The sequence below is a fragment of the Zootermopsis nevadensis genome, unplaced genomic scaffold (assembly GCF_977971745.1).
Source record: "Zootermopsis nevadensis isolate Lab colony 2312 unplaced genomic scaffold, Znev_1.0 Znev_ptg000009l, whole genome shotgun sequence".
NCBI classification, from domain to species: domain Eukaryota; kingdom Metazoa; phylum Arthropoda; class Insecta; order Blattodea; family Termopsidae; genus Zootermopsis; species Zootermopsis nevadensis.
Window position 1 is genome coordinate 4762171 of NW_028259141.1, and position 21104 is coordinate 4783274.

A 21104-nucleotide genomic window follows, 5' to 3' on the forward strand; every position below is an offset into this window, starting at 1 on the left:
GTGTTAGAATTAATTTTAGTTTAAAAGGTTTATCAGACTGATTTCATAACGGTTCACAATAAAAATTAATATAACAACAGAGCTACGAGCCAACAATTTATTGTTCAATATAAAGGCACGTTTGTTCGATTTTAATGTAATAAAGCAGAATTTAAGGCTCTGGCAAGAAAGAATTTCATTCTCTGTCTGTCATCAAGTTCTTTGCGTTGTCAATATAAGGTGACAAGGCGTTTACTTCTGTCAACTGTAGACAAATGTGAATCACTCTTACGCCGACGTCAAGTCTGGTCCTGTCTGTAACACTTAGTTATCAATTCCTTTTGTTTTCTACGTGTTTTAGAATTAAATACATTTTTCATCCTTATAACAGCGTGTAGATGACGGGTTATTGTATAGTCCAGTACAAAATGTTACCTTCTGAAGGTAGGAAAAGACCAAGTTTAATGTGTGGCGAAAGTTTCTTGGAATCATTTAGGGTAACTCGGGGAAAGACGCAACAGTTGAGACATTTCGCGGGGATAACTAGAAAATGGTGTGAGTAAGAAGTACCAAAGATTGACACGATATTTTTTTTATCATTTTTGTATTCGAGTAATTAATTATAATTAAAAATGAGATATATAAAGAGGCAAAATAATTCTTCGAATACAACCTTACACAACTGGCATGTTCCCCCAACTGTATAGGGAAGATGTCTCTGCTTGCAAAGAGATCAGACAGACATTTAACATTTACAATGCAAACTGCCAGAACTACAGTCTTTGGCACAGCTGACACACCGAATTCGGTCACATTTAAGGCCGTTTCTTGTGTAAAAGTACCCATTACAAACAACACAAAACTCATCATCCCGCATGTCGGTTTTGGGCAAGAATTCGTCAGCAGAGGAAGTCGACGAACTGTGGCAAAGACTTTGCCTGGTTCATTTGCAGGCCACATTCGTCCATATTGTGGATCTTACTGGGGTTCGCGGGTTTCCTGGCAGGTCTGTAAAAGCAGTGTAACGTAGTTGTCTACTTCTTGGTGGCACATGCCCAACCAACGTGCGATAGACACACCTTGGGCCTTCCTCACTCTAAGTTCAGGATGACGTTTCAAAAACAGCTGCATCCAGTCATAACCAGCAAGCCTTGTGTCTCTGTTGAACCGATGAGGAATGAAATTTTTCTCTGAAAAACTGTAAGCTAGCTGTCGGAGAGATTTGCTTGTTAGTGGAAAAACAGCTTCCTCTGGACGCTATATATATTTTACTGTCTTCCAAGGCAACCTGAAATTGTCGTAAGTTCAATGTGAAACTAAAATAACATAGGAGTTAACTCAATTCTAAAGGGTTTTGACGACGGTAGTTTATATCTAAAATTATTCATTGTCAAGACTTTTTCCATCGTCTATTCTTTAAAACCACGACGTTTCGGAGGCTGGTTCTGTCTCCGTCTTAAGGTGAGAGGTACCTACTCTGTTGGGTCCCTTAGATAGAGCTAGTACCTGTCCAGTGACCTCTCACCTGAAGACGCAGACAGAACCAGCCTCCGAAACGTCGTGGTTTTAAAGAACAGACGATGGAAAAAGTCCTGACACTGAATAATAGGAGTTAACCTTTATTAAATAATCAGAGCAAAGAAATTTATGACATAAAAATATAAAACGAACCTGCAGTGCCAGGAGACACTTTCACGAAATTCTCAGATTCAATGCGTCTCTTCAGGGTTCTATATGTTTTGGACGCGTTCCACAATGCAATTTTCCCTGTTTTAATTTCTTGAGAGTGACTAGGAAGTAATATCTGTTTTCTTCACGTATTCACGTGGCATGTCCTGTTGTATTATAAAGAAAATATCAATATTCTTATCACTGACGCTTCCTATAAGACATAAGCACAGCCTTGAAGCACGATAAATCATTTTTCCACTCAATATGACATCTCACCCTAAACACCTGTTTACTCGCAAAGACTTACCAGAACTGTGAGTGCCCACACAAGAAAGCGAGAAGCCACTGCTCTATTATATCAGTAATATTCGTGCTTTCAAATAAAACATCTGGTTACAGACCTTAAGTACGAGTAATATAATTATTATTTAGTGTTCTGTCTGACGACAGGTCCATATGAACGGGATCCTTCCATCCTTTTCTCGGACTGGGACCTGTTCATATACGTTCTTGGCAGATGATCCAGAAGTGGTTTGCCATTGCCTTCTTCTGTGTGTGAATGGAGCAATTGTTGGGATGCCACTGAGAAACCGGGGAAGTCCCCGGAGGAAAACTCCGTGTTGCCTAGACCACGGCCTTGCCCAACACAAGTTATAAATTCGGGCACCGCCGGGAATCGAACCCGAGACCCCCAGGATTACAAGGCCAGCGTTCTAACCGCTAGACCACCGAGTAATATAATATTATAAAGCACGTACTTGCCGAGTCCTATGGGGAAAAAAATCGGTACAGGCAACTCTCGGTTTACGAACGAGTTCCGTTCCAAGACGTTGTTCGTTATGTGTATCTTATATTCCTGAGCTTTTACGATACGTATCGTATACGTTAGCAACAATTTTAAAGCATTAAAACCATGCACTAATTATCATATAATAATTGTAAAAATACATTTTTTTAAAAAAGTTTAAAATTATAACTCCCAAAATTATATATTTACAAATTATCTTTTTTAAGTTGAGGTTATCAGGTATAGGTCATTCTTATGGTAGAAATTCTACATGAGTTTAGTCAACATTCATATGAAAACAAGAATTGGAATTATCATGTAAAGACAAAACATTGCTGAATCTTGTTGAGAAAGTTTTATTTTGGACTGCATTCGGTTATCAGCAATGCCTCAGGTCAGATTCCAGGTTCTCAAGGAGACGAGGAGGAAGATAACTCTCTTCTGGTATCTTTCGTCGTGTAGTCTGGTAGAACCTACTGCCTCCAACATCAGGGCTTTCTGATAACAGAAACAGTAAATATCTCTGAGACGTCAGTAAATTTCTAAGAGAAGATTCGTCAAAAAAAACAGAAGACAGTTATCTTACGACTGCGTCAGACAGACATCAAATGTCTGATGTAACATATTATAGTTCCAAATAATTTGTCTGATTTTAAAAAAATTCATGATCTCACTGTTTTTTTCATAAGATACTAAGAAATTAAGTTTTAGAGTTCTACAGTTCATAACAATGAAATTTCGGAATTCTAAGGCTACAAATACTGGGATAGAATATTCTTTTTGCTTATTAGTTGAATAGAACATTAGGTTTGGTCAAATTTTCGTGTTGACATCCGGAATGAGAATGTTCATACATAAATTTGTCATCTGAAATCACTGTCCCTAAAATCAATGTAATGACTGTAATTTATTTTGCGTGGGAGGAACACTCTTACCGCTGTCCTCTGATCATCTGCCCCAAAACGTGAAGATTAAGAATAAACAGAAATATAATTTTACCGCTTCATTTATAAAGGTATGAAACGTGTTGCTGGTAAAGGTGGTCGCTTTATCTGGGGCGTGGGCCTTGTTCGCTTGGACGCTGACACCTTGGGTTTGAATCCCATTCAAGACATGGATGTTTTTATCCGTCCCATAGACGTTAAGGTCTTGCTGATCACTCGTCCAAGGAGTCCTCCATGTGTGAAGGGTTCAAGGTCCTCCAAGGAGTACAGAGCCACTGACAATAATTATAATGTATCTTAGTATCTCACTTTGAGGGATTAACAGAGATTCAAGGTGTATGAGACTGAAACATTGAGGAGAATATTTGTCCCTAATTCGGACGTCAGAAGGCTTGATAAAATTACGTTGGGGGCTTCGTAATTTGTAGGGCGATAAAACCAAGGATAAGATGGATGGGGCACGTAGCACGCAGTGGGAGAGATGAGAGATGTATACATTAGAATCGAAAACCTGAAATGTTCTATTAATTTTGGATGAGGGTAGTGTCTAGTGGTGGGCTTACAGAAATGAACCTCTTGATTTCATAAAATTCGAATAATTTATTGAGTATTGTGGCCGTCACCAAATTCTATGTTTCAAGGTCACAGCAAAATCTACGACATTATAACAGACGATAGCTCAGAATTAGCAGCGTAACAAAGTTAGCAACACTGTACCGTTGACTTGGAGCAGCGTGAAGTCTTTTCGTAGACTTTAAGCAAGCAATCTGATGATAAGATGACATTGTCAAATGAATATTAACTTCTCAAAGACATGGATACAATTCCCTTCTGCAGGGAAACTGTTTTAAAAAAAACAATTCAAGTACTACCGTATTTTCAACACACAATTCATAATCGTCTTACCATTTCAGTTTAGCTCATAGATTGTTTAATGGCGAAGATAAGATGACCAAGGATGGTAAAGAATGACTAATATTCGAGCCATTTGAATTTTAATTTTTCAGACAATTTTACTGTGAACGCAGACAAACGTACGTTGGTAACCTAATAAGGAGTAATCCTCCGTAATGACGTCATCACCCAGCCAGACATCCGCCCACGTAAATGTCATTGGTCCTAAGCAATTTTAACATCACCGGCGCTATTTACAATTCACATCTACGACCAGATTATGGTAAATGCGTACATTTCTTAACTTGTTTTACTCTTGTTTTGCCATGTATTTGACGTCCTGACGATAAAAATCCATGTTCATGACATCACCTGCCTGGATGAAATAGATTAGATATTTTCAGTACAGCTCGATGTCTTTGGAGTGGGTAGTATTATAGCATATGACCTTGACTGTCAATGCGGGTTGTGGCCTGGCTGTAGCCTGGGGCTCACTGGTGTTGGGAGGTTCTGTGTCGGGCTCATTGGTCCAGGACGTACGTGGTTATGGTTATTATAATTATGACACGGTCGTGGCTTATTTTAAAACACTTTGGCCTCGCTGGACATATTCTTAGTTTTCTTTGCTACGCTCTTTAAATTTCAGAGTACATTTAGCGTTGAATGAGATAGAAGTTGATCGTGAATTGTTAGTAGGTGAGGATCTGGAATAAAGCGGTCGTGGCCTACTTTGAGGTACTACACCCAGGATTCGTCTGGATAGACTGGGTAAAACCATGAAACATCTCAGTCAGGATGACTGTGGACGTACTGAAGGAAAATTGGGTTGAAAAGAAAATTACAAAGTATGATCGAGTTACATATCGATAAAAATCGGCAGACTAGTAGCGCCATGAGGACTTGTATGTATATATTGTTTCGGAGTAATATACTGCCTCCATCTTCAGTGCTGAAGGTAGTATTTTCCTCTGAAGCTTTGGAATGTACCAATGGATTGTCAACGCCGTGTGGACTTGTAGGTATATATCAACGTTTCGGAGGAATATACTGCCTCCATCTTCAGTGCTGAAGGTAGTATTTTCCTCTGAAGCTTTGGAATGTACCAATGGATTGTGAACGCCGTGTGGACTTGTAGGTATATATCAACGTTTCGGAGGAATATACTGCCTCCATCTTCAGTGCTGAAGGTAGTATTTTCCTCTGAAGCTTTGGAATGTACCAATGGATTGTGAACACCGTGTGGACTTGTAGGTATACATCAACGTTTCGGAGGAATATACTGCCTCCATCTTCAGTGCTGAAGGTAGTATTTTCCTCTGAAGCTTTGGAATGTACCAATGGATTGTGAACGCCGTGTGGACTTGTAGGTAGATATCAACGTTTCGTATGAGCAAACTGCTTCCATCTTCAGAGCTGCACACAAATAGACCTATTTATTCATTTAGTGTTATTAAAGTGGTTTGGTTTGAGGGTTTAGAGAAACAGTTCTACAAATTCTGACCCCAGCTTCGTCCCCCCCCCCCCCCTGGTGGTCAGGTGGGCCGTAGGGACGTTTTGTCGTCTGTGCCGTGAATCAAAATTTGCCCTGCAGGTACTCGCTTTGCTGGCCGACCTAAAACAGACCACTTACCACATATTATATGCGTAATTAAATTAAAGTTGAGCTTCAACTGTAACATACATAAAGACGCAATAATCGATACATTACAATATTTGTGAAAATCGAACGACGCTACAGGGCACTTCACATGAAAACCTAAGTCTGCGTACATTATTGTGTTTCGAAGTGACTGAATGGGAAATTCGCCATCCATTAGCCGAGGAATTCTTATACGAACGTCGAAGGTCAAATTCTGGGGAACGTAGAGACTTGTCACTCTCCGCGTAAAGTTCCCAGCATTATTTTGCTAAGGCAATATTTCAAGAAACGCAAAACATGGAATCAGATCTCACGTCTTAGCCCTGTTACGAGGGCTAACACTTTAAAAAACAAAACTAAAACTTATTCTGTCTTACTTTCGTGGTTCAGTGATACTCATTACGTACGAATACAATAGAAAGATGTGATAAAATCTATCGTTGTTAGCCAGTTAGACGAGGCTTACACTCGCCACAAACCTCAATTATCTGACTATCAGCCTGAAATATGACACGTCCGCAAATGCTCTGGAGAGACTGAGGAAGACTACTATAATATACCCAAGTCAGGACAGCTGTCTCCATGTCTCCAAAATACCATCCCTTAAGCTAAACCAGGATATGAAACGACGTCCTCTGATACCTTGAAATTTGATACCACAAACCAATTAACCTTTGTCTTCCGCGGTTTTACTCTGTTCTTCCCTCACGAGCGTTAGGCCTAAATGCAAAGCGATTTCCTGTAGTCTATTTACTTCGTGGATCTCGTTTGAATCTCGGCAAGGACAATATATCCTATGTTCTTTCACGGTTTTCTTCAGCACCGCCTGAATGTTGAGGCAGTTAACTAAATATATATTTGAGTGTTTCTTTCGAATCCTTAGTTTAATTATACAAAGGCTTAATGTTCTTCGTGGATGATACTGGTCCACTGCGGGCCAGTCGATTAATCGATTTACCCGTTTAGATCGTGATCGTAGAGTTGCGAGAGTCAGATAATTACAAAGGGGGAAGAGAATCAGATGGAATAAGACGGACGAAGGAAGAAACGAGACGGGTAGTAATAACATGAAAATAAAATGACGAGAAGACAGTAGAGGGACGGAAGATAATTGCCAAAGGACAGTGCGTTATTAAAGAGTATATTGGAAGGAGAAGAAAATGAATTTGAGATAAGAAAATGTCACATCTCATCTGTAGGCCAAGGTCCTCAACAGAGAGCGACGTCTTCCTCTTAACGCTTTCCCATTCCTGTACGTCAGCAGAGGCGAGGCACGGTTAAGGTTTTGACAACACTGCTCGCACCCAGCAAGACATTTTCCTGTTGTTGACTCCAGATGACTTGTTTACTGTTCAAGAACAAAAAAACCCATCTGAAACGAAAGAAGTGTATTATTATTATTTATTATTTTATTTAGTGTTCTGTCTGACGACAGGTCCATATGAACAGGATCCTTCCATCCTTTTCTCGGACTGGGACCTGTTCATATACGTTCTTGGCAGATGATCCAGAAGTGGTTTGCCATTGCCTTCTTCTGTGTGTGAATGGAGTAATTGTTGGGATGCCACGGAGAAACCGGGGAAGCCCCCGGAGGAAAACTCCGTGTTGCCTAGACCACGGCCTTGCCCAACACAAGTTATAAATTCGGGCACCGCCGGGAATCGAACCCGAGACCCCAGGATTACAAGGCCAGCGTTCTAACCGCTAGACCACCGTGGCGGTGAAACAAGTGTATACTTAATTAAATCTTACAAATGGAAACTTCAGCTATTATGGAAGCAAATAAATATTTAACAGCAATTAATCTGCCTCAATACGGCATTTTTATTATTTTTACACGCGTTCGGAACTAAAATTTTAAAAAAAATTGCCTTGAAGCTTCGCCACGTGTGTATCTAACTTAAAATTAAACTTGATAATCGCAGAATAAATTTTAATTAAATTTAATGTGGGGACCTGTATTAAATTTTGTGTATACGGTCAAATTTTGGTTAAAATCAGGCTACAGTAATGGACACTACAAGAATTTCTATAAGTGATTCCGCACGTATGATTGAGTCGAAGAGGTGGAACCACGCTGAGGAGTCCGTCGTGATGACGTCATCAACAGCCCAGACAAGATCCAGACACCCCAGACGCAAATTTTATCGGCTCAGACAACTCTGACGTCACTGGTGACATTTGGAAAGCTACAATTCTGGACAGCACGCCATAATTATTACGAAGTACTATTTTAGGGGAAAAGGGGGCACTGTGAACCAGCTCGCCACTTCGTCACTGTTTCCCGTAGCATGTGTCAATTTTATCTTTCTGACAGTTTTAGTTATTTTCTTCAATGTCGAATATTTTGTCAATCTTTCAGTGTTTTATTACAATGTTCTTACTCGCTGTATGGTGTGTACAATGTAATTTTAATTCGCGTCTTTTATCACGTATCATTTGCAACATTTGTATCAATTCCAAAAATTATGTTGGCGTTATTTGCAAACTGTGGTATGTCTAGCCCCCCACAATTTCTGTGTAGTAACCCGTTTAATTTTTTTAATTTATTTCAAAATGCACACATAAATGTTTTAATGATTTAAAGACTTGATGAAACAAAGTAAGCTATTTATAAATGTAATAGAAGAATGTTACGTCGGAAGGAAATTCCAATTTGAATTCTTTCTCGAAGCTTGTAATGAATATTAATCGCATATTCCGTTGTGGACATATACAAAAAAATAGGTACCATTAAATTACAATATAATTGAAACAATAACATTACAAAAAAACACTAAACGTTGAAACTGGGTTATTTGACCTGTTATGAAACACGGAGTTTCGCCCCCAGAATGAAAACTATTCATTGGATCATATCCTAAACAAATTTATGCGCCAAATCCCACGTTCTCTGAATATATTTAACAAAATTTCATTTTAATATTATATTCCCATAAGTAAGGCCGTCCTATATTAATGTGAGGAACATGTGTTTTTATTCACTTTCTGCTAATTTTCAGTTTGGATGAACAGGAAAGAATGTGATGGGTAATCACCAAGAGGCTTATTACTGAAATTTTATATGCATTTCTTGTTTCATATATGCTTCATATTTAGCTCATCTGAACCTCCACCGAATTTCCATGTACGCTTACTTCTGTCCAAACTTCATTTACTTATTGTACATATAAGCCCAGCTAGATATCGATTAGTGACAGCGAGAGAGACGATCGATAACAGATCGATCTGTTCTTCTGGTTAGGGATAATTCTTCACTCGTTTAGGTATGTCATTTTGGAATTTCTTTCCCACGTCTGTGTGGCTCTGCTTGGAGTAACTCCGCTCTGAAACAATAAAACTAGAAGAAATTTGGATATAGATGTTGTTCTAAAAATCTCTGTATTAAATTTTGGACCAAACTGTAGGAAACAGGCTACATAAAGATCGCTGTCTTCTGGGTTGTTGTGCGGTGTAGTCTGGTAGTTTACCGAAGTTTTCAGACGTCCTTAGCTGCCTCCGTCATCAGGGCGACGAGCCCTCTAACAGCAAGAACCTCAGAAACGTCGGTAAACTACCAGACTACTCAGTGCTACAACACAGAAGACAGTTATCTTCAACATTTGAGGTTATGGCAGGTCAGAGAGGAAAAGAAAATTATATAAGATCTATTAAAAAACATAAAAGAAATTTTATTTACCAAGATGGGCTGTTATCATATTTCCTCGATTAAAGACCCCCCGCCCCCGCGGGGCCAATTTCAGAAATGTTAAAATGTGAATAAAGTGCCTCTAAAAATCGGCGAAATAGGGAAATATTTAGCGCAAATTCTGATTTTTTATAATTGTAAATAAAATATAAAGAAAACTGATCTAAGGGGCTCTGCTAAATGACAAATCTGCGTGTTTTGATTCTTCAAGTGTCTTGATCCTCGGGGTAGTTGAAACAAATGCACGTCGAAGATCGTCTTCCTTATTAACTCTAGTTCCGTGTCTGGTTTTAATTTAAAGCGAACTTGAAAAATATAATTTATGCTCTTAATTCAATTTGATTGGAGGGACAGAAGATTTTTCAAAATCTTAGTAGGATTTGAGGTTCTCACGACAGTGAGTACGAAGATGGCTGTCTTCTGGATTGTTACCTCCATCATCCGCCCTGATGATAGAAGCAGCAAGGACCTCAGAAACGTCGGTAAACTTCTACTAGACTACATGGCGCTACAACCCAGTAGACAGCCAACTTTCTTTCTCAAAACATGTTTACAAGTGTATTGTAGGCGTAATCCACGAATCTGGGAATTCAAAATTCAGATTTGGAAAAAGGCGGAAAATTTTTCTTTTCGATATTTTTTTCTTGTGCGATTTCTGTTTAACGTCGTCATGTGTGAAGGGAAAGAGTTTTACATATCCGGGAATCATATTGTAAGGTTTTGTTCCAAACTGAAAAAAAAATGTACTGTCATTTTTGAAAATAAGTTTTCGCCCTGCCCGTTTGCTATATTACGCCTAATTTGTAGGTATCAATAAAATGTGAGTGAAGTTCCCATCCGGTTCGCACTGACATATGCCGTTTCACCACGAAGATTTCCCTCCTCCGGCAACGTAAATTAAATTACGAAGACATAAAAGCTGCACAGTAAAAACGGCATATGGTACTAATTTTACCACTGCCCTGAGCTATCCACGATCATTCAGTTTAGACGTTAATAGTCCTGTGGCTTATACAGTGATTATGATGATAATAATATAAGTTTTGTAGTCTAATTTAAGGCTAAAATTAGTCTAGTATGCCCTATTCCACGGTGGTCTAGCGGTTAGAACGCTGGCCTTGTAATCCTGGGGTCTCGGGTTCGATTCCAGGCGGTGCCCGAATTTATAACTTGTGTTGGACAAGGTCGTGGTCTAGGCAACACGGAGTTTTCCTCCGGGGGCTTCCCCGATTTCTCCGTGGCATCCCAACAATTACTCCATTCACACACAGAAGAAGGCAATGGCAAACCACTTCTGGATCATCTGCCAAGAACGTATATGAACAGGTCCCAGTCCGAGAAAAGGATGGAAGGATCCTGTTCATATAGACCTGTCGTCAGACAGAACACTAAATAAATATAAATGCCCTATTAAGAAATATGTCCAGCAGTTTGGCCTCGATTCATTAGACTACTTAAGCTATATTAAAGTAACGCATGTTTTCCTCAATAATACGCCTTCATACGTAATTTTAAGTGTGGTCGACTACTTAAAAATGTTCCGTTGTATTTCAAGGTCACTCACAAAAACAAGTCTCCGTTGTTTTATAGAAACGAAATACGTTGACTATGCTGGCTACTGTTAACTTTGTCTCTTTACAAAACACAATTAACACTGCGAGGCTATGAACCTCGTGTAATTTATTAGACATGAACAAAAAATTTAGATTCTGAGCTGAGATAGCTCAGTCAATAGTGTTTGGTTACGGGTTGGAACAGTGGGGTTCGATCCACGGCAGGGACAAATACATTGCAGCATCTAAATCCGCTCTGGGGCTCACCAAGAGTCCTATCCAGAAGTTGCTCCTCCGAGGGTAACAGCTCACCCCCCATCTAGTGCCGAGTTGAAGAACCACCACGGGGTATAGTTGGACGACTTGGCATTATACCGAAGATATAGACGTTGTGTGCTTTGGGAATCTTAATAAAATAATCCCAAGTTCCTGTCAATACGTTCAAGTAACCACAAGCATCAGATTACAAGCGAGAGGAACGCTGTTCCAGCGAAGAATTTAATTCTGACCATTCTCCGCCTAGCTAGCAAATTTTTGCCCCATTTTACAGGCCTGCAAGACCATCGTAGACTGTTATGGAATCCTGTGGCTGATTTAAATTACTTGAAAATCGACGTCGTGAAGAAGGCATTAAAAATTATGATATGAATCGGGAACATGTCCAGGATTTTATTCCCGAGGCCCCATTTGACTACTTTGCTACTGACAGCCCTAGGACTATATTTTTTCCTTCGGTAACGATACCACCAAATAGGCTTATATTCTGTTAACAATAAATATTCTGATAGGCCTATATTTCTCTGTTTCACAATTTACTGGAATTAAAAAACCGCAATGAAAGTGTTCTCTAACTTAAAATGTTTAGATGGGTAAAACACGTAGCATGTATGTGAAAGGTTAGAAATGCATACAGGATATGAGTGGGGCAACCTGAAGGAAAAGCTCATTTGAGAAGACCTAGATATCGATGGGATGATAATATTAAACTTGAGTTTGTTTACATAACGAATTAGAAAGTGAATTTGAGTAGTGAGTGACACAATTTCTTCTCAATCCTGATTTGTCTGCTAGAGCCATCTAGTAGTGAATCAGTAAAGACATGGCCGCTGAATTTTGCTTACGAAACATCTCGTTTATGCTCCTAAGGTTATTTTGCATGCCATAAATAATAACGTACAGTTTTGTTCTGGTTACTCTAGAGATATTTGAATCCTCTGGCCATCGTAACACATATTTTTCAATGTCGCCCGCCTGCCCAAAAAGATTATAGCCCTGCTCTATACAGAATACATGCAAAATGAAATATAAATTTAATATCAACTTTTATTTTTCGCTTTTTCAGTTTAGATAATGTAGATTCAGGTCAGCGTTATGTACGACCTCCTGTTTTATCGACAAGGTGGTTAGTCTAAGAGCTTTCTTTCAACGTTAAGGGAGAAATGTACGTTTTTATCAGCTTTAGCTTGGGATTGTTTATATAGCAGAATATTTCTACCATTATGTCAGATCAACCGAAAGATGATTTTATATTTATCAGGCTTCTGAGATAAGTGGTAGACTCTTTCCTTGAATTTTTATAATTTTTTTTAAAATCTAATCAAAATGTGGCTACGGACTAGAGGACCGGGGTTCGATCCCCGACGGGGGCAGAGAATTTTTCCTCTAGCATCTACGTCCAGGCTCTGGGGCCCACCCAGCCTCCTATCCAATGGGTATCGGGGTCCCTTCCCGGGGATAAAGCCGGCCGGGGCGTGACGCCGACCACTCACCCCCATCCAGTGCCGTCATTAATGAGTACGATTTATAAAGGCTCTTCCCCAAGCGCCTACATGGCGTATAGTGGGACAGATTTACTTTAATTTTAATCAAAATTTGGCAAAGATCGCGTTACGAAAACAATGCAAGATCTTGAAATTCTTTGTAACAGTCATAAGATATGAGTGAAGACTTCAGTAAAGACTTCTTCATTACGTTAACATTCGTCAAAGGAACAGCCCATATTCATTACTAGCGTCTTCGATGTATGTAACAAGTCCCCCAGGAGATTATTGGCGTTCTACGTCGTATGTTTTGAAAAAGAGGTCGTTGTACTAATTACGTCACGCAGCACCAGGTTCGTTTTACAAGACACTGGATATCCCCCCCCCCCCCGGCCCCCAAAACCACTCTAGCCATAACAAAATGTGGCCTTGATGGAGCATGCTGGATTGGTTCCCATCCGGCCTGTCCAATTACAAGCTGTCAGTGTACGGAACAGAAAATATCACAGAGCAGGAAAACTTTTCCCCTTAGTTCCACTTCCCCACCCGTGTCGTCGTAGGGAACAGAGTTCTACGCTGTAGTGCAAGTTAGACCTTTGTACGGAACCAATCCTGGAAAGCGTTACATGAAGTTTCCTCTCATTGGTTGTTCTTCTCAGCTGATGCCACTAAGTGACAAATACTGTTAGGTAGTTATTAATGTTACATGAGTTTGTACATTATTTACTCTCTTTTTGTTTTAGATTTTCTCACTTTACACAAATTTTAAACTTATTGTGAAACTCAATCCCCTAACGTTTAATCTAAAATAATAACTCTTGGGCAGTGTAAATCCTGGAATGGAACATTCCACATTTTAAAATAAAGTTTTGAACTTCTCACCAGCCAGCAGATCTAATACATCTCCCCACTATACAATCTACCGCATTCCCCTTCGGAATAACTCAGGGGACGTAAACTCCGCCCATATATCAGCTTTTGGACTTGCTCTGTGCTGCACCAATGTAATTGGGTTGCCATCAGCCAATAGGGAGAGTGAAAGGGGGAGGTAAGGCAGACATTCTGGGAAGCGATGTAGTCCGGTTTACTCACACAAAGATTGTTCTACGAGCGAAAATACTTTGGTGCTTTGAGATCTCCAAAAAATTTTCCCTTTCGAGTTCTTAAATAATAGGCCTAGTGAAAAAAAGGTAAAGATATTGTGGAAGTTATGTGAGTGACCCCATATTCCAGACTTGGTTACGATGAGTCCTAATGTGTTCGTGTATTGTGACTGAAACAGATACTTGTAAATAGCTCGGACTGCAGTGGATTTCAGTGAGGAGTTGCTTATCGGTGAGTACAAACTATCTACCAGTCTCTTGTTTCAAAATGGTGTTGCTGGTTTATTTGCTAGGTCAATGTGCGTGTTGGTCCGGGCGAGTCCATTGCGCGGTCCGGTCGAAGTGCAGGGGTGTGGGTAGGATGAGTGGGCAAAACACTTTCTTTATAGGACGTATCTTGGGGTACTTTCTGTACGCTGATTTCAAAGTTTTTCAAGTTTTGGGAACATTGTGCTTTTTCATTATCAAAATACCAAAGATTTAATTAAATATATTAGATAACTGATTCATATTTTCTGTTCTTCTGCTTCGTATTGAACAGAAACCAGAGTTTGTAGAACATTTTAATATTTGAAATAAAATATTAACACTGTTTAGTCAATCCAATTTGAAAATTCTGCCTAGACAGAGGGTCTACTGGTCTGTATGATAATCTAACGTTGCCACTGCGTTAAAATTTTACTCGGTACCTTTGTTTCTTCAGATATGGAATAAGTTAGATCAAATTTGAAGCTGGATTTGTGAATTTGTTGGTTTATCTGTACGTTCTAATACACTACGTTATTTATTACATTTATGCTGTCCTTGCGTGTCTGTCCGTTTAAAGGGAAGTTACGTTGCAGCTAAGATGGCGGAGCGAACCAATGTGTTTGCCACTCCATCGCTTTCAAAGCTGGGAAATAGAACCCTAACTTTTTCACGGTTGCAGATAGAATTTTAGGTGCGGTATTTGACAAAATTTCATTTGTCATTAACAGAAGAATAATTTATATTATTATTATTATTCCATCTATTCACCATTTGATAGGGTATTTACTTCTCTGTACCTGAAACAAACCTTGCCCTTGAGGTACGTAGTGCAGCAACTATTTCCGAAATATATTTTGTTTATTATCGTTATTAATAATAAGAGTAAAACAGGTCCACATTAGTCTTTTGTCTCTTGCCGCGGAGAAGTAACATGGCCTATAAGTTATGAAGAAGCGAATTTTTCATATCAGAGACCATTGTTGGTAGGCATTGTTGCGAAAGTGACCAGCGATAACATTAATGCATCAAGGACCTACGTGTTGTGGCGTGTTCAATACCTTTGCAATGTCAGCGCACTCCAAGTATAGCAGACCTACATCTTTCCAGTCTTATTTTGTCTGTGTGGAAGTATTATAGCCTAAGGCAGTCTTGCCTGTCTGCACTGTGAGTTACAACGTTACTCTGTGATTGGATTTAGGTCCACGACATTTTTAAACCCAGTTTTTTCAGTGCCGGAAGCCTGTAGGCTATTGGAATTTTCATTAAAGTTAAAGGTGACCTTATCTCACGGTGGATTCTTCATTGGCAACGATTCTGTGACTAAAATTTAAATTTATAGTCGTACAGTTGTTGTTTCCATACCACAGATTGTTAATTTTTAATATGAAAGTATCTTCAGAGTGGAATAGTCATTCGGGAGTTTCAGGCGGAGACGCGATTTTATTTTGCCGGCAGGGGACGCACCATCTGCCGAGAATCCAAACAGCAAGCTCTCGGTATTGAATAAACCGCGCGCATGTAATAAATAAAGTCATAAATATAATTTAAATTACATTATTCGATGAAGATTGATTATCTGTTTATTTAACGAACTTTTTTAAACCATGATTTTTTAATACAGTGATTCGTAAATTCTGTACCTTGTTGGATATGGAAACTATTAGCGTGGCCCTATTTAAAGCCTGTTACAATATTTGACCATAATGATTTTTGGTTTGAAATCATGTTTTCTTGCCAGAACCGGCTCAAATGTATCTGGCACCCTTCTCAATACTACCGTATGAAATTAATATTATGTATTATCATTGGTTATTATTATTGGGTTTAGTTTACGTGACAAAGGAGTACATGACTAGAAAGATTAGCTTATTATCTTATTACACGTGTTTTTCTTTTCAAATTCAGCATTAAAAGCTTGTCTCACTTAAGATACTTGCGTATACACGTATACCAATCCTGTGGTCTTAAAATGTATTGAAGTACAATGGATCAACACCAAGGCGTCATAATACGCGTTACATCTGTGATAATCTATTGCTCTCATACGCTTGCAGAAGCAGAATCGATTTCCCGTCAGGTATATTTTTTTATTTATACAGCAGTTATGTTATTTTACACAAAAAAAATTACTGTGCCGAAGTTCTGAATTTTTCCATTGTCCTGTTGCAAGTGGCGCTAGGGTCGAGCCCACCTCACAAGTTTGTTCATCCGACATGTTGATATTACCGATTACGGATAATTTTAAAGTATGATTTTAGGTTTGTCATTAATGGCATAATGTACATACCATATTTTATCGAAATCAGCCAAGCTGTTCTCCGAGTTCAATAATGAGGACAGACAGACAAAATATAAAAAAAAATGACCAGCCATGAACGCTAAATAATCTGATGGTGAATGTTGGTACATTTTTATTTTACTTGTGTTCACTTTCTTTCTTTTATTTCAAAATTTTACGTAATTTCCTGCTGTGTTGATAAGGTAGATTGGCCATGCGCTTAAGAGTTATTTGTCTTAAAAACTTCCGTTTTACTAACAATAAACGTATTTTCAAATTAATGTTTGCAGATGTAACATTTGAAATAATAATGAAAACCTAATAGCTGAAGATCAGAAATGTTTCTGGCTGGTCCCATTATCGACATAACTACACACACATCAACAATTTGCATACGATACCAATTATTGTTGGCAGCATATTATAAAACCACGAGAACTTATTACATTTGTCTTCAGACTCTTATTATATACTGTTTTATACATTTAAAAAAAAATACTTTCTGCAACCTACAAAAAAAAATTTGCTTAGTAGTTAAACCATTGTCTCCCATTGTTACCCAACAATGACCAGATTACTTTTAATGTTATGTTATCGAGCACTGAGAAGTCATAAGAAAAGTATACCCACAAATTGACGTCACCACATCGCTTTCATTTCAAAGGACCAAACACTTTCGTTTAACACAATCAATTTGTGTTTTGTTATGACTATTTCACGATACTTTTTCAACTAGTAGGTCAAATATCGTGGAATGTAATCGGAAGATGAGGTTTTAGCAATAATATAAATGACCAAAATGAATAATCATTACGACATTTTGAACAGGTTTGCTTCCCAGACACTTAGTGCTCGCTGAATGAATTAATAAATCGAAGTTACGCTTAATTTTAGGGCTAGGCTACGTAATTTCAGTGTTTGGGCCAAAGATTACAGTCTGAGTCGAAGACTCTTACATAACTTTACAATGTTATTGTCTGTTTTTTTTCTAAAAAGTTCGGGCTGTTTTGACTTTCATCCAGTGAAGTTTTAGAACAATAAAATGACTATCGCTGTCCGAACGGGATGATTCACGCTAGAATTCTGACCGATTCATTCAACTGTTCGCTAGATCTTACGAAAAAGTCACATTTTTTAAAAAAATATATTTAAATTTGCAGTACGTCGCTAATCTTAATCGACCTTTCTGCTACAAAAAATAATCGGAAAACAAGATTTGAAGATATTTTTGCTGGTTAGTTTCGTTTGGGTTGCGTAGTCGTCAGAGCGTGCCGAAAAATTTTCATCAGCGTCACACGTTAATTTGTTATTGTAAAAAAAACACTTAACAGCACAGAAAACATATTTGACAAGTAAAAAAATTAGGATTTGAATATTCATTATATTATTTTAAACAAACTAAAAATAATATAATGAAGATTACCTTTTCCAATTGTGTACGGTACGATTTATAAACACGGCCAGCGCGATACATAACCTCACACCGCCATAGCTAGCAACACACTGCACGTAAAGTTTAGACTAGACAGCTGGACTCACTAACCTTAGTTTAGGGGAGCGGTACGTGTAGACGTATTTTCTCAATTCTTCACGTGCATGCGAGCTCGGCAAAAATGATTGAATCTAATAACAAGCGTGTAGCGTATTTATTAAATAGCAAATAAATACTTGTGCTCAATGACTGGTCGCTTTCTTCAGAGTACTTCTTCTACACTTTCACGGTAAATTTTAATGTGTATTCCGAGGTGTGTCGTTACCCAAAGAAAAACAAGTATTACCCCTTTTTTGAGTAATTTACCTAGGTTTGGGAAGCACTGCATTACGACATACCACAAAATTTCGATTCTCGAAATTGATGTACAAAACTAAACATGGTCTTAAATATGTAGGCCTAAGTGTCGTGAGACTCACAGACGTAATTATTTCGTATCATGAAACTTTCTTGCTGGAAAAAGTCCGTAGGTGATGAAGAGGTCTGGTCTGCAGCTGTTCGTCAGCCGAACTCTGAAAACGGCGTACAGTGTTGCCACGTGTCCGCTGACCCAGCTGCAGGCACATGTAGCCGGTGAAAGCAACGGATAAGAACATGGACGATTTATGAGGTGACTTTGGTAGAGTCGCTTTACCGCAGAGATAACTAGCTCATTCCATCAAATAACGAGAAGAAAATGATTGCGAGAACCGATCCTTTAACGCTTTAAACCAGAAGCTCTTCTAAATATTTAATTCAGTCCGTACCGCAAAGAAAACACCACAGTTCACCATTACAAAGATCAAATAGGTTAATGATAATCGCTGACTACGAATATCACGAAATACAACTCTGACGTAGCTTATTGCTAATATGAAATTACGAAAAATTAGATAATGCTGTTAGTGACAGAAATAATAACTTTCAATTTTAGAATTTTGAGTCCAAATATCCTTTTTATATATATTTGTTAGCCATGATGTTAAATTATGTTTTATTTCTTCACATGTGTGCTATTCTTAGAGTTACTGTCATATTTACAATGATAATGTAATTTTATGATGTTTTAATAGCGATTACAAATTTAATCTCGATCAAATATCACCCACATTTCAAACTACAAAATATCCTAGGCGATACGTAAAGTAATAAAATAAACATGGATAGTAAAAAAAAATTTTACTGTTATTTTAATGATCAGCATACCCGATTTAGTGAAATAAAATAGCTTATTTCGCCAAAGTTGCCGACAATTTTTGTCAGCAAATTCGCCCAATAGGTCACTTTGCTATAGGCCAAAGACTAGGCATTAACCCCGCCCTTTCAAATCATTACCCACATTATACACGCATCTTCATCGCATCGAACCCTAAGCAAACTCTATAATTGAAACAGATTTATATTATATTGCATTTGGGGGATGCTTTGTGGCAAACAGTTAAAAATATTTCGTCTTCCGGTTTGATCTGGGGGATTCTGGGAACATTTTGTTGGTAAGTGAATTGTGACGTATTAGATATGATTAAATTGTGTGTGAGAAAATGATTTAGATGGAATAAATCTAGGCGTACACGGTAAGATAATATTAAAAAATATGGAATGAGGGTGTAGGCTAGGTGAAATTGACACCTGTGGTCCAAAGATGGACGTTTGTGAAAACAGTGAATATATTTCGAGTTAATTTAGTTACGGTAAAGGAAAAATTGTCGGGAGACTTTCTTTCCAAAAGAATATAATTTATAAATATAGGGTAATGTATAAACCATAATTTGTCAGCAGCATAGACAGACGTAGTTGATACCTCACTCTCCACACGATATGAAATTTCAGATTCGATATCGCCGTAAATGAGTTTACGTTAGTGTTATGTCTTTCGTAATTATCCCTTCACAAACGCATGACGTAATATGGACCATTACTTGCCATTCGTTTAATCTGTCGCTAAAAACGTCTTACACAAAATGTTCGGAGAGAAAGTTCAATTAAATGCATATCGATTCAAAATTCCATGGTCAGTCTTCTGTGAATGAGGTAATTCGTAAGCGAATGGTCGTTTTTTGTAAGCAGTGGGGCGGAATTGTAAGACCATGAAGTCTGGTTAGTGTCTCATTTTATCAAAGATCGTCAGGACACGTGATGCGAAACGGTGTCGCCATCTGGTGGACAAAAATTTAACTGAACATTGAATTACGTCACATTTGATATCGATAAATTTTAATCGATTAATACTGTAGTGAGTGTTTATCGAAGTAAAAAAATTGTACAAAATTTTTATGTTTATCCAAGCGAGTATGTGAGACGTGCTCAAAAAAAGTATTTATGTTCTTTTGTTACGTAAAATGGTCGTTAAATTTGGCCGATGTAAACCGAAATTTAAACGTTTCGACAATTTTTTTAAATTAAAATCCGGGTTTTCATTCTCACGTTGGAAAATGATATTTTGAGGTCTTCACCCAGATGATGGAGGCAACAAACATTTATGAAACGTCAGTAAACTTCTACCAGACTGCGTAGTAACTCTGGTTTCTTATACCACGATTATGATGTACCCAGTACTTCATTTTAAAGCACAGGGTACAGGTAACACGATAACACCCTATTTAACGTTGAGTAGCTAGACGTTTCTGCCACATAATACATTTTCGTCTTTCATTTGGTTACGAGCTGTTGTTTTCTGAGTATCATTATTCATTTAAATCCCAGTGGTAACTATGTGTACCACCATCCTCAAAAGTAAAAAACTTCAATACAATAATTTTATTCACCGTCTTTACACAAGCTTATAGATTGTTAAAATCACATAAAATTATAACATTTCAACATTTGATATTGTTACATTTTAAAATGACGACATGTTTCGATGTTCATTCCATCATCGTCAGGTCTATCAATTAAAATTAAAAACTGTTGCACTTGCTGCCCTGCGTATACTGATTTTTTCTACCCGTTAGATTTTATTTGTTTAACCTCCAGGCTTCTTCCATTTAATTTTGAAGACTGCGCCTGGATGTCTTAAATCGGGTTGTGTGTGAGGTGCGTGTCCGATATTACGGAGCTGTAGACTGCAATTAAGATATAAGATATAAGT

General features: G+C 38.2%; 1 protein-coding gene and 1 long non-coding RNA gene across 4 annotated transcripts in view; one reads left to right on the forward strand and one right to left on the reverse strand.

Moving 5' to 3' along the window:
- ph-p (polyhomeotic proximal) overlaps positions 1–21104 on the forward strand; it is a 189933-nt gene that overhangs the window by 47835 nt on the left and 120994 nt on the right. The gene's annotated exons all lie outside the window — the stretch shown is intronic.
- LOC147874418 (uncharacterized) overlaps positions 108–21104 on the reverse strand; it is a 34175-nt gene continuing 13178 nt past the window's right edge. Inside the window, exons 2-4 of one of the 3 annotated variants that reach the window (XR_015534356.1) lie at positions 3437–7286; positions 1651–2935; positions 108–1267 (exon numbers count right to left, since the gene is read on the reverse strand). This is a non-coding gene — a long non-coding RNA (uncharacterized LOC147874418). Of the gene's footprint in view, positions 1268–1650; positions 7287–21104 lie in introns of those variants that run through there. The other 2 variants (XR_015534354.1, XR_015534355.1) reach the window with 2 other exon arrangements.